Raw genomic sequence first — 12858 nt, forward strand, 5'->3', positions numbered from 1 at the left:
TTTAATTAATAACTGTGGCACTCAATTAAATCAGCGTTCTGAAACTAGGCCTAATTATTGACAGCGGGCCATTTGGCAGACAGACATTCAATAAGTAATGAGTTTTCACATCAAGTTTCGTACGTGTACACGAATAATATTTTTGTAGTAACTCTTTCATCTGTTTGCAGGGCCTGTAACTGCACAGCTTCACACACAGACCTGTCGACGGCGCTAATTTGATTTCACATAGAAACACGTGTCTGTAGGCAACTGCCATTACAGCAGCAAAACACATACACGAAAGGGCTATTTTCTTTTATTTGCATTTTTAACTTATGAAACTATCAGTGTCATCAAAATTATAGCTTTATTAATTAATATCCGCCAATATGTTATGTCGAATATCAAACCCAGTGTTATTGACAGCACTCAAAAGGTACAGAGCGTTCAAAGGTGACGATACCAATTCTCGTTAAAACCTGCCACTCGATGAAAAACATAAAGTATCAATGTCAAGTTTTTAACTCCTCAGAGCTGAAGTGGTATAAATCAAACTCTTTTAATGGTACGTAAAATAAGGTTTCTCGTTCATAGCAGAAGGAAACAAAATGTAGCTTAATTTCGTCAGCTTGCCAAGAAATTTCATTAACGTATTGTCAATGATCATAGTTCTACACTGAAAACATAAAACTGAAACACTCGTTCCGTACCTTCGTTGACTCTCATCATCTCGCATGTGACGCATTTAACAACTTATAAGCCCAGAAGCCACGTTTAAATTATTTATAGGAGTCTCTTATAATGAAATGAACACGCCCTGTCGTGTTATTCTCCTTGCACTCCGCAATTAGTCTCTTCCTGGAAGGATTTTAATTAACTTTGATCTCTGGATTTCGTTAACACACGTTAAGGTATCCGCTGGGTGTATGAAGAACACATGAATAAAAGATGCGTGGCAACAAACATCTAACACGCAAAGTGTACAATATATTTCGAGTATTCTGTACCAAAATAGACGTTGCGTGTTTTGAGGTAAACAGAAAAATCCGCACGTGTGTGAATAATTATTAATAAGTTCCTCGAGAAGATGGTTGTCCTCTGGGCTGTTGCGCCTTGTAGAGTGGTATAAGTTTACCAATGTTTCAGAGGTCCTTGCTGCCTCCATCATCAGGGCGATGAGTGCCTCATCACCCTGATGATGGTAGCCACATGAATTTGGGAGCTGAGCAGGTAACAATGTTCGTATGAAATTAAATATTACAAAGGTGCGGTTTCCTGGGGACACGCACGCACAACTTGTCAGTCCATACATAACAATCACTCAGTCAAAAAATTCTCTGCCCTTAACGGAATCTGAATATTCATTACCGTGGTTTCAAGAATCCACCACCGATCTCTATCCTCAGCCAGATAAATCCAATCCACACACTCCAATTTTTTCCCCAAAAATACATTTCAACAGTATGTTGACGTTACAAAATATTTGAGCTCTGTAACGTTTTTAAAGGATATGTCAGAGGCTCTCTAGTTGTTAGAACGCTGGCCTTGTAATCCTGGTGTCTCGGGTTCGATTCCCGGCGGTGCCCGAATTTATAACTTGTGTTGGGCAAGGCCGTGGTCTAGGCAACACGGAGTTTTCCTCCGTGGCATCCCAACAATTACTCCATTCACACACAGAAGAAGGCAATGGCAAACCACTTCTGGATCATCTGCCAAGAACGTATATGAACAGGTCCCAGTCCGAGAAAAGGATGGAAGGATCCTGTTCATATGGACCTGTCGTCAGACAGAACATTAAATAAATAAAAATAAATAAATAAATATATATATAACAACCTTGCTTTTCGTTTACTTGTAAACAAACTTCCTTAGTACAGATTCTGAATTCTTTTTGCTATAATAATGTTGGATGTGAATATTGGATACCACAACTCCACGAAAAAAATGGCATCGTAACCAAAAATATAAATGGCGTGATCATAACAAATGAACATCCCTTGGTGATTCTGACAAGCGCCACTAGAGAGCCACTGACAGTCGAACTCAGAATGCTACAAGAGCGAGGCGTAACTTGGATGTTTAAAAGGATGAATATTCATTGGCTGTGGTGGAGACACGGGGAATGTTAAAAAGACGGAAGAAATCCCACATAAATCCTCTGGGGATCAGATGCAACCAGCAAAGCTCATTAAAAGTCGACAGTCGGCGACATCTGCATCATCTCCCGGGCAAAGTAGTAAAATTTAGTCCCTAGTGAATATGCATCCACTGTAACAGCATACAAAACAACAAGACGGGTTTTCGGTCCTCCTGGTAGGAATGAGGTGTTGGCGCCACAAAGCCCGAACTGTCTGCCCTTCGCACCGCTCGAATTGAGTTAATGGAGATTAAAGTTCTGCGTGAAATTCAGCATTTTTTTTCTGGCAGCACAACTTTCAAGCGTCGCTGGAAAAAACCTTTTCCCCGACAGAATAAAACATGAACAAGAGTGCAGACCAACCACCTCAAAAAATGAGACGTCGGTTCGGCCACTTTTGGGCTGAAGTCCACAATTTTTAAAAAAAAAAACAAAAACAATATGGACTTCCGACTGTACGTATTTAGAACATTTTAAAACTGTTTCTTACATTCACTCTTTCCATCTATCTACATTATAGCCAAGCGTTACGTGTTAATCCATGGCCTGCTATGTGCATCGCATCACAGTTGTTATAACCCCGATATAAGATTATATTTGTGACTGCAATACATGAAATTGTATAAACATATTTAATTAAGCATGGATAAGTCATAGCGTAATTTAAATTATTTTGTTACATATTACTTCATTCTAATTTTTATATTCTGCTTTTAGAAACAATACATCGAAACAAAAGACTGCTCGTTTGTTCACTTACCCATGGCCTCCTATATACATTTACTTTTATACAACGCAGAAAAACATATGCTAACGTGTTGACGGTCCGCAACTTTCGTAATTAAGCCAAAATAAAAAAAGATTTTAATTCTTATACGATGCTTTGTTACAGTTTTCAATAAAAACTAATTTTAAGTACTAACTTATTTTTAATTATTCTTGATATAAATTTTGTGGTGTTCAAATATTAAAAACGAGGTGACACAACCAGGGACAGGGACCAGGAGACATTGTAAAGCCCACTGGTTGCTACAGAGCACTGCAATCTCAGCGACAGACAGCTTTTGGATCGAAGCAGCACGTAACGTATAACAGTAAGTCCTAATAGAAGTTGGACCAAAACAGCTGTGGGTCCAAGATACGTCATAACGTCATCACGAAGTTCTCGTACATCTGCTTTGTTAGTCGTCAATTGATGGAACTTAAGACACATGGACGGAGAAATATGAAGTGGTGTTTGAAACAGGGACTAAAGGATTACGGCAAAGATTCAAAACAGAGGTCCCCTAACTCCTAGAACCCTAGAAAACACTAACAAAATTCCACATGAAATCGAAAATTCTGACACATAATATGGCCACATCCGCATTACAGAAAATAATCGATAATGGAAGTCACACAAATGAACGCCAGGTTATTAAAACAGATGCTTCTGATCTGATATGAAATTCTTATACTTCTGAAGATCACGTGATAAGGCAAATATCGACGTATTTCCTCTGTAAAATGCATTATTAAACAATATCACGCAGCCAAATTCTACCACAAATGGTGTTTAACCCCAAGCTTACGATGCTCTGTTGTTTTTCATCCACAATCGAGAAGAAACATTTAATTCCATGATCATGGACCAGACACCTACTAAAAGTCACCTGGGGGCAGAATTAGATTTCAGATTTGCAGTTTTATTAAAATGACTATGTAAATTACATTGCACGATATTAAAATATAACATCAAGGAATATATGCGAATATTTCTACACGAGATTTGAGATTCTCAAAGCGGTGAAGGAGTCAATTTCTTTTCCTGTGATTAACGCTGTATAGACTTGTAGGTACCTACCAACGATCTGGAAAAACACGCCAACTTCAGCCCTGAAGACTGAGGCAGCGTGTACCTACAATTCCACAAATGCGTTACAACATTTAAGCAACGTACGATTAATCTACTTCAAAAAGGGGGTTCAATATGGTCTCCATGCCCTCTGAACCTTTGAATCAGGAAATGTTTTGATTACGTGGCCTTCTGAAGGGGGACTCTACTCTAGAAGTCACTGTGCCCCATTATAGTACATCATAACACAGAATTTCATCAGAATTAATGCGCTACCACAGACTTACAGAGAATCCTATGAAAATGAGGCATTATAAATTGCAAACAATGTCCCGCCCTGAAATATTATACTGGCATTGTAAACTACTGCATTTTATAAAGTTGGCTGTCTTCTGGGTTGTAAATCCGCGCGGTCTGGTAGAAGTTTATTTTAGTCTCATTATTTTTTCCTTCAAAAAGGAGACTAGTCGAATTACAAATGCGTGTGAGAATAAAATACTAGTTGAAAATTACGAATATGGAAAATGACGTTAAGCAAACGACTATCATTAATGACAGATGGAAAATTAAAAGGTGACGGTTGGGCAAAGGAATTTAAAGATGAAAAATACATTTGAATTGGAGTATGTTTTAAAAAAATTAACAACCAAAAACGTGCGAATAGAACATATAAAATAATTAAAGAATGAAGCAAAGACACAGAATGAGATAATTTCTTTGCAAAGACACAAAACTTGACTGTTGTTTTATTGTGATATTAAGCGGAAGTGTGGCGAGGGGGGGGGATATATATATATATATATATAGAGAGAGAGAGAGAGAGAGAGAGAGAGAGAATCATCGGCGAAGAATTTGCTACATGGGACAGTATGTGTGAAGGAAAATATTTTAAAAATAAGATGGATTACGAAAGGGTTTGGGAAAGGAATATATTCCTTATATCTGGAGGACGAACACGCTAAGCACGTGTTATAATATCGCGAGGAAAGTACAGAATGGATGGAAAAAGGGGGTAACATGAAACAAATGGATTTGTATAAACGAGGACTTAACTTTTACCAGACAACAAACAGAGCTGTGGAGACTGATTTAAAAAATACTGAAAGAGATTGTACTCATAAACAAATGAAAAAGAGGAGAGAAAAGCAGGAAGATAAAGGTTAATTAAAGAGGCAGAGGGCAAGAAAGGAGAGAATTGCAGATGTAAAATTAAATTACACAGAATGAGAATAGCTCAGAGTGCAAATAAAAGTGAGAAATTGTGCACTGCGAGACCCCAGCATTAAGCGGGCACGGTCTTGTACAGAAATTAACACAGCTCAACAAAATTTGCTGTCCCCTTACTACAGTCCCATTATTTTCGGATGGACTCTTGGGGGGGGGGTGCTGTTGTTGTATAAATTTACTGGTTAACGGAGCACTATTCGCTGCTACGTTAACAAATGGTGTACACAAATTTCCAACTAGATCGTAAAAAGGAGAGTGCAGAGATGAAGTTCGAAATACCTTCACGAAATAACACACTTCTACACTCACTGAAGTCCTTAACAGAATATCAGAGATGCTGGAAAACACTCCGGTATCCAAGCCGGCAAAGCAGGACTCTGTTTTACCTTCACACACACAGAATCATGCTGTTTCCACGTATAAATAAAGCTGACATTCGTATAGGGATTAGGGCTACACGTGTAGGCCAATATGGTGGTTTGCATGCTCCATACATGTCTGTTCGAAATCCAGGAAAAGTTTAAAAAAATTATGGCTATAGAACTATGCGAGTGGATTTTTTTTAACCAAGTTGGTACAGGGATTAGTACTGACGAGATAACATTACGCTGGACAGTAAATCCAGTCACTGATAAAATTTCAGGAAATGGACGACCACAGACAAAATAAGCTTCATAAAAATTATCAGAGCACGTGATCACCAAAGCACGGCGTGCCACGTAAAGTCACCAGGAAATTACATTTCAGTGATAAATAATACTTCCGTTACCAAAGCAACAGTACTCTTGAATATTTCGAAATTTCGTAACTTTTTTTCCAACGTTATCCTATTAACAGCCGAGTCCCCGTGATATTACTATAGGTATATTCGACAAATGCTTGCATTTCGTATCAATAATTCTTCACATGTCTGATCATTTGGTACTTATCCGTGGAACAGAATTACTCTAAACCCAAGAAAATGTGTCTTTAAAGTGTAATCTGCAGTAATTATTTCCACAGGTATGTTAGCCTCGTTCTTAGTTCAGTTTCACTTCAAATTGACTGACTTTTGAAATGCATTGCAAAGCGAAAAATATAAAAGAATTAAATATTCATGAGGTATTTTCATTTACAAAATTAATTAATACAAACTATAAAGACACAGGAATATGTCTAAATAAGAATTTACATCTAAAAATTCTTAATTATGATGAAAACATTTCAATTTTACAATTAATTATTCTTGACAAAGAATGTGTTGTACGTTCTCATAATTAAAATCCAACACAGAAGTTCTTTATAAACGACATATGTTGTTTCTTCTGAGCAAGCCACATGCACGAAAAACACTTCTCTCTTTAAATAAAAACCCACTTCTTCTGGTGATTTACCTGGAGCTTTATTGATTATCAGAGCGAAACAGAGTTTAACATTAAACTCAAAACGTCTGAAGAGATACTGGTATACACATGGTATTATATTAGTGACATTCTGGGAATGAATTCAGTTTATGAAATCTCACGTGATAAAATGTACCTTTTACGTATTCTATTAAAATTAGTCTTCTATTAACTATGTTTTGGATTAAAGTTTAGCTTGAACCTTTGTCTCATTACATCATTTTAGGGCGTAACATCGCCCCCTAAATATTTTTGTATTATTTTTTTTGTTTTTTATCACCTTTAGTTTATTTGTCTTCAGAAAATAATTTACCGCAATGATTTTTAAACATACAAAAATCAACTTCACCAGAATTCAAAACCCAGGACACACTTTCCATGCCTACGGCGTTTTTAAGTCGAATCTCACTGTCGAAAAATCTTAGTCTCATCTCAGTTCTTCTACTGTTAATATGCTCAAAGGTCCAGGTTACGTAATGATAATGTTCTTCTGATTTTGGCGACGTGTCGACTGGTCGGTAGATCCACCGCCGAAACCGGAAGACCACATCATTATATTTCTCGTAACATCATTATCCAGCTCAGGATTGTTTTCGTGTTTGTGAACCTTACTCCTGAGATCTCCCCGCCAAAACAAAATCCAGTGCCTAGTATCTGAGATATAGAAACCGCCCTCACCAGGACTCGAACCCAGCACAATCCTTCCGGATTTTCCACCTATCTGAAGTCTCTTCGTGGTTTCAAGGCATTTTATTTATTTGTAGTGTTCTGTCTGACGACAGGTCCATATATTATGAACAGGATCCTTCCAACCTCTTCAGGTTGTCAGGGACCTGCTCATACATATATACATTCTTGGCAGAGATGATCAGAAGTGGTTTGCCATTGCCTTCTTCTGTGTGTGAGTGGAGTAATTGTTGGGATGCCACGGAGAAACCGGGGAAGCCCCCGGAGGAAAACTCCGTGATACCTAGACCACGGCCTTGCCCAACACAAGTTATAAATTTGAGCACCACCGGGAATTGAACCAGGGAACCCAGGCTTACAAGGCTAGTGTTCTGACCGCTAGACCACCGTGTAATTTTCAAGGCATAAGAAAGCAAAATTTGAGGCGAATGGTATGTTAATTTCCGAGCTATATGCATTCATGCATACAAACAATCTCAATTCTTACATGTAACATACGAAAACCCTGCTCATTTATAAGCAAGATTTCCAGTTGTAGGGACACCGAATTTTTAAACCTTTACCAGCGCTGACTGGAAAAATAAGGAAACTTTCAGAAGTTTTTAATGTGAAAATTTGCTGTGGATAAAAGCTGCAAAAACCTTACAGAAATACGAATGAGAAGACCCAACAGAGTTTAGTGGAACTTCCATAATTCTGGAAGCATAACATAAACTTTTTTAAACGTGTAAAACTACAAGATGTATTGTCGCGACGAGGTCTTCACTTTCCCAAACTACTTATTTTCTTAAAGTTATCTCTTAAATGTGCCCTGTCCACCATTACATATCCGGTAGATGGAAGGTCCCATACTTCTATACCCATTTCATAAATTGCTTAATTTTTTGTCAGTCTCTGAAAATAAATTGAATTCCTTACATTCTAAGATTCCCGAGTCTGTAGAAAATGCAGAGCAATCCTTTCGCAGAAACGAGCCTAACATTCAAAAAAGCTGCGTCGATTAATGGAGGTCGCCTACGGCGGGTAAGTTAATTAGCTGTTTCATTCGTATCTCTCAAAAAATTCGGGACAATACTTTAAAATATACTTACAGATTAATGGTCACGTTAATTCCAAACATTAATAATTCCACTATGCACAGATCAGAAGCGTAGTTAAGTAAATACTTTAAATAATTAGTAAACTAATCAAATCATAAAATTATCTGAACCATGAAGCTACTTCTGTATATTGATTTTTACACCAAATAATCAGTTTCCTACATAAAGTACAATAACTAACTAACTAACTAACTAGATGGCTTACCGAACCCGAAGGTTCATCACCGAATTAACCAAAGCCCTCCACCGGACCCTGTCCTGGGCCAACAAAATCCAGTTTCCTTCAACTCCTATCTCCCATAGATCCCGCCTGAGATTATCCTCCCATCTACGTCTAGGTCTCCCCAGCGGTCTCTTCCCTTCAGGTTTCCCAACCAGTACCCGTTGCACACCTCTTGTCCCATCCATGCGCGCTACATGTCCCGCCCATCTCACTCTTCTCGACTTAATCACCCTCACAATACTGGGGGAGCAGTACAGATTTTTAAGCCCGTCATTGTGCAGTTTTCTCCACGCCCCATCGTCTTCCCTCTTAGGCCCAAATATCCTCCTCAACACCCGATTCTCAAACACCTGCAATCTGTGTTCCTCCCTCTGAGTGAGAGACCATGTTTCGCACCCATACAAAACAACAGGCAAGATTATTGTTCTGTATACTTTAATTTTCAGGTTCTTAGAAATCAGACGGGAAGACAAAATATTTTGGACTGAGAAGTAGCAAGCATTTCCGGAATTTAGTCTCCTCCTAACTTCCTCACAAGTATCATTTGATACATAAAGTACAATACTCAGAATAAAAAATTACTTCAAAACTTTAATGCAGAAGCATTGTCAATACAGCTGCTTGCCAGTACTTATTGTTTGCACTATTCAAGACCTCATGACAATGTTTTAATTTGGAATCTAAGTAAGTGTCGCTTTGTTATGTACGTTAAGTAAAAATCTATCGGAGAAGCGATCACATGACCTCGAAACTATTGTGCTATCAGCGCCAACAAAGCAGATTTCTGCCGGTTCGATATGGAATCACGGTATTTAATTATTCCTATGTTGGATCAGCGAATTCCAGCTTTTGAAGCAACACGAGTGGAAATAATATTAGTTATAGAAAAACACTTTTACAAAACAAGACATTTAAAAATGTAAACTCTAAAGTAACAAATGCGTAGAAGAAAAATTGCAACATGGCTACCGTGCAAAATACATATCACGCATATTTGGCGAGACTTCTGTTTGTCACCATCAGGGTTTATCCGTCTCAAGATGGAGACGTAAGCAGATCTAAAACGTCGGATATCATCTACCAGACTATACAGCGCAACAACCCAGAAGACAGAAATCTTCATACTCTGATGATGGAGGCAGTATGACCTCTGAAACGTTGGTTAACATCGACCAGACTACACAGCGCAATAACCCAGAAGACAGAAATCTTCATACTCATCGCCTTGATGATGGAGGCAGCATGACCTCTGAAACGTTGGTTAACATCTACCAGACTACGCAGCGCAACAACCCAGAAGACGGAAATCTTCATACTCTGATGACGGAGGCAGTATGACCTCTGAAACGTTGGTAAACATCGACCAGACTACACAGCGCAACAACCCAGAAGACAGAAATCTTCATACTCATCGCCCTGATGATGGAGGCAGTATGACCTCTGAAACGTTGGTTAACATCGACCAGACTACACAGCGCAATAACCCAGAAGACAGAAATCTTCATACTCATCGCCCTGATGATGGAGGCAGTATGACCTCTGAAACGTTGGTTAACATCGACCAGACTACACAGCGCAACAACCCAGAAGACAGAAATCTTCATACTCATCGCCCTGATGATGGAGGCAGTATGACCTCTGAAACGTTGGTTAACATCGACCAGACTACACAGCGCAACAACCCAGAAGACAGAAATCTTCATACTCATCGCCCTGATGATGGAGGCAGTATGACCTCTGAAACGTTGGTTAACATCGACCAGACTACACAGCGCAACAACCCAGAAGACAGAAATCTTCATACTCATCGCCCTGATGATGGAGGCAGTATGACCTCTGAAACGTTGGTTGACATAGACCAGACTACGCAGCGCAACATCCCAAAAAAATGTCATTTTCCTGCTCATATTTGACTCTTGATTTCATATTAAAATTCTAGAACTGTTAGGATAGTGGACTAAGACGATTAAGATTGGCCTGTCATGTAGTACGAATGTAATAGACCAGAAATGTACACAGACCAGGTGGACTTACAAAATCATCGCACAAAATAAATTGAATGGGACATAGAATAACAGGTTCTCAAGTGTCGCGTAGATAGAAGATGGATTAAGCTGTCAGGGCAGAGTCGAAACACTGTCTTTCGTACCCGGGATGTTAAACCTTCGAAGTCGCTGTTATTTGAATGTAAATCATGCACCGAGTACTAAAATGTTCTGTGACAGCTGACACAGGGCATAATTCGGAAGCCAGTGCAAGTGAGGACCACGTCAACTGAGATAATATCGCAGACGATCAGTGACAGATCCATTCGGGTCGTGAGAAGTGAGGAGTACCGGAGAACCAGAAATGGTGCACTTGAGAGCCGAAGACAATGCCAGTTCAAGAGGCAGGTTAACGCAGCGTGAATACAATGCAGGATCCACCTATGAACACCGCAAATGAGGATTTAAGGTTCCTTTAAACGTTCGTGACATTTATTACAAAGAAACTGTACAGAAAATAAGACTTAATTTAGCTAGCAGACTAGGTAACTCGCCAAATACCTAACTAGGCAGATAACAGTCGCTCAACTGGTAAAAAAGTTCACCTCCGTTTATGGAACAAGAAGGTTCATCACCGCCATTGGCTTATATCCTGACACACAAACAGAGTCCATACCTCACGATCAAGAATACGACTATTGTAATATTAACCTCCAACCAATGGATAGGTCTTTATAATTGTCTCTTACCTACAAGTTAGAATTAACCAAACGCAAAAATAATGCTGCTCAAAAGAACAGTTAACTAATAAGCAATATTTTTAATTAACCAGTGATAAAGATTGCTGTCTTCTGGGTTGTTCAGCCTTGTAGTATGTTAAAAGCTTCAGAGGTCATTGCTGCCTCCATCATCAGGGCGATTAGTCACTCATATGAGTGATGATGGAGACAGCAAGGACCTCTGAAACGTCGGTAAACTTCCACCAGATTACACGGCAGAAGCCAGTCAACTTCAGACTCACCGCCGTGAAAACCTCAAATCATACTTAACAGTGATTTATTTTAAAATTGCCAGCTTAAGTTTCTTATGCTATCGGATGGAAAGACAGGCTTATCTCTGCATGACCTCCCTAATTTTGTTTAATCAATCGAGGTAGGGTGTTACGTTTCTTTACATTTATAGTATATGAACTACTGTACTTTTAAAACGCACCGGGTGTTGGTCGGGAAGCCTGAGGGGAAGAGACCGCTGGGGAGACCTAGACGTAGATAGGAGGATAATCTCAGGCGGGATCTATGGGAGATAGGAGTTGAAGGAGACAGGGTCCGGTGGAGGGCTTTGGTTAATTCGGTGATGAACCTTCGGGTTCCGTAAGCCATCTGGTTGGTTGGGTCCATTATTTGGGAAGCCTGAGGGGAAGAGACCGCTGGAGAGACCTAGACGTAGATGGGTGGATAATCTCAGGCGGGATCTGTGGGAGATAGGAGTTGAAGGAGACTGGAATTTGTTGGCCCAGGACAGGGTCCGGTGGAGGGCTTTGGTTAATTCGGTGATGAACCTTCGGGTTCCGTAAGCCATCTGGTTGGTTGGGTCCACTATTTGGGAAGCCTGAGGGGAAGAGACCTCTTGGGAGACCTAGACGTAGATGGGAGGATAATGCCAGGCGGGATCTATGGGAGATAGGAGTCGAAGGAGACTGGATTTTGTTGGCCCAGGACAGGGTCCGGAGGAGGGCTTTGGTTAGTTCGATGATGGATCTGCACGTTCCTTAAGCCAACCAGTTAGTTAGTTAGTGAGGCTGAGTATCGGGGTCACTGGAGCCAGTTAGTTAGTTAGTAGTTTTAAAAGCAGGACCAGAAGTAAAGCGCCCTATGTCCAATCGCCGGATCTATGGGCACAGCATTAATGGCATATTACTGTGACTTGCTTTACGGTTCATATCTTCAGCAAACAAGAATAAAACTGCACATTAATACTGCAACTGTTCATGTAGCGGAACTGAAAATAATTTAAATTGCATGCTCATCTGACATTCATAACGGATTAACTAGAATTCTCCGCCACTTTGTACAGCACATATTACGACAACCCACCTCCTACCACCATCTACTAGCCATTACTGCAACCTCAAAGCCGGTTAAAATGTCGATATTCAAACTCTTTTTAGCTGATCCAATGGAAAATCTACAATGCCCATGTCCTTGTACAATTATGTTGAAATGCAGCGAGACAGAAACTGAAATCGTGTGTACGTTCGCTGATATCCCGAGAACAGATACCCCGATGTGCACCAAACTTGGC

General features: G+C 39.7%; 1 long non-coding RNA gene across 2 annotated transcripts in view; it reads right to left on the reverse strand.

Moving 5' to 3' along the window:
* The window catches only part of LOC147871656 (uncharacterized), a 162251-nt gene that overhangs the window by 104496 nt on the left and 44897 nt on the right, over positions 1–12858 (reverse strand). The gene's annotated exons all lie outside the window — the stretch shown is intronic.

This window comes from Zootermopsis nevadensis, unplaced genomic scaffold (genome assembly GCF_977971745.1).
Source record: "Zootermopsis nevadensis isolate Lab colony 2312 unplaced genomic scaffold, Znev_1.0 Znev_ptg000045l, whole genome shotgun sequence".
Lineage (NCBI taxonomy): Eukaryota > Metazoa > Arthropoda > Insecta > Blattodea > Termopsidae > Zootermopsis > Zootermopsis nevadensis.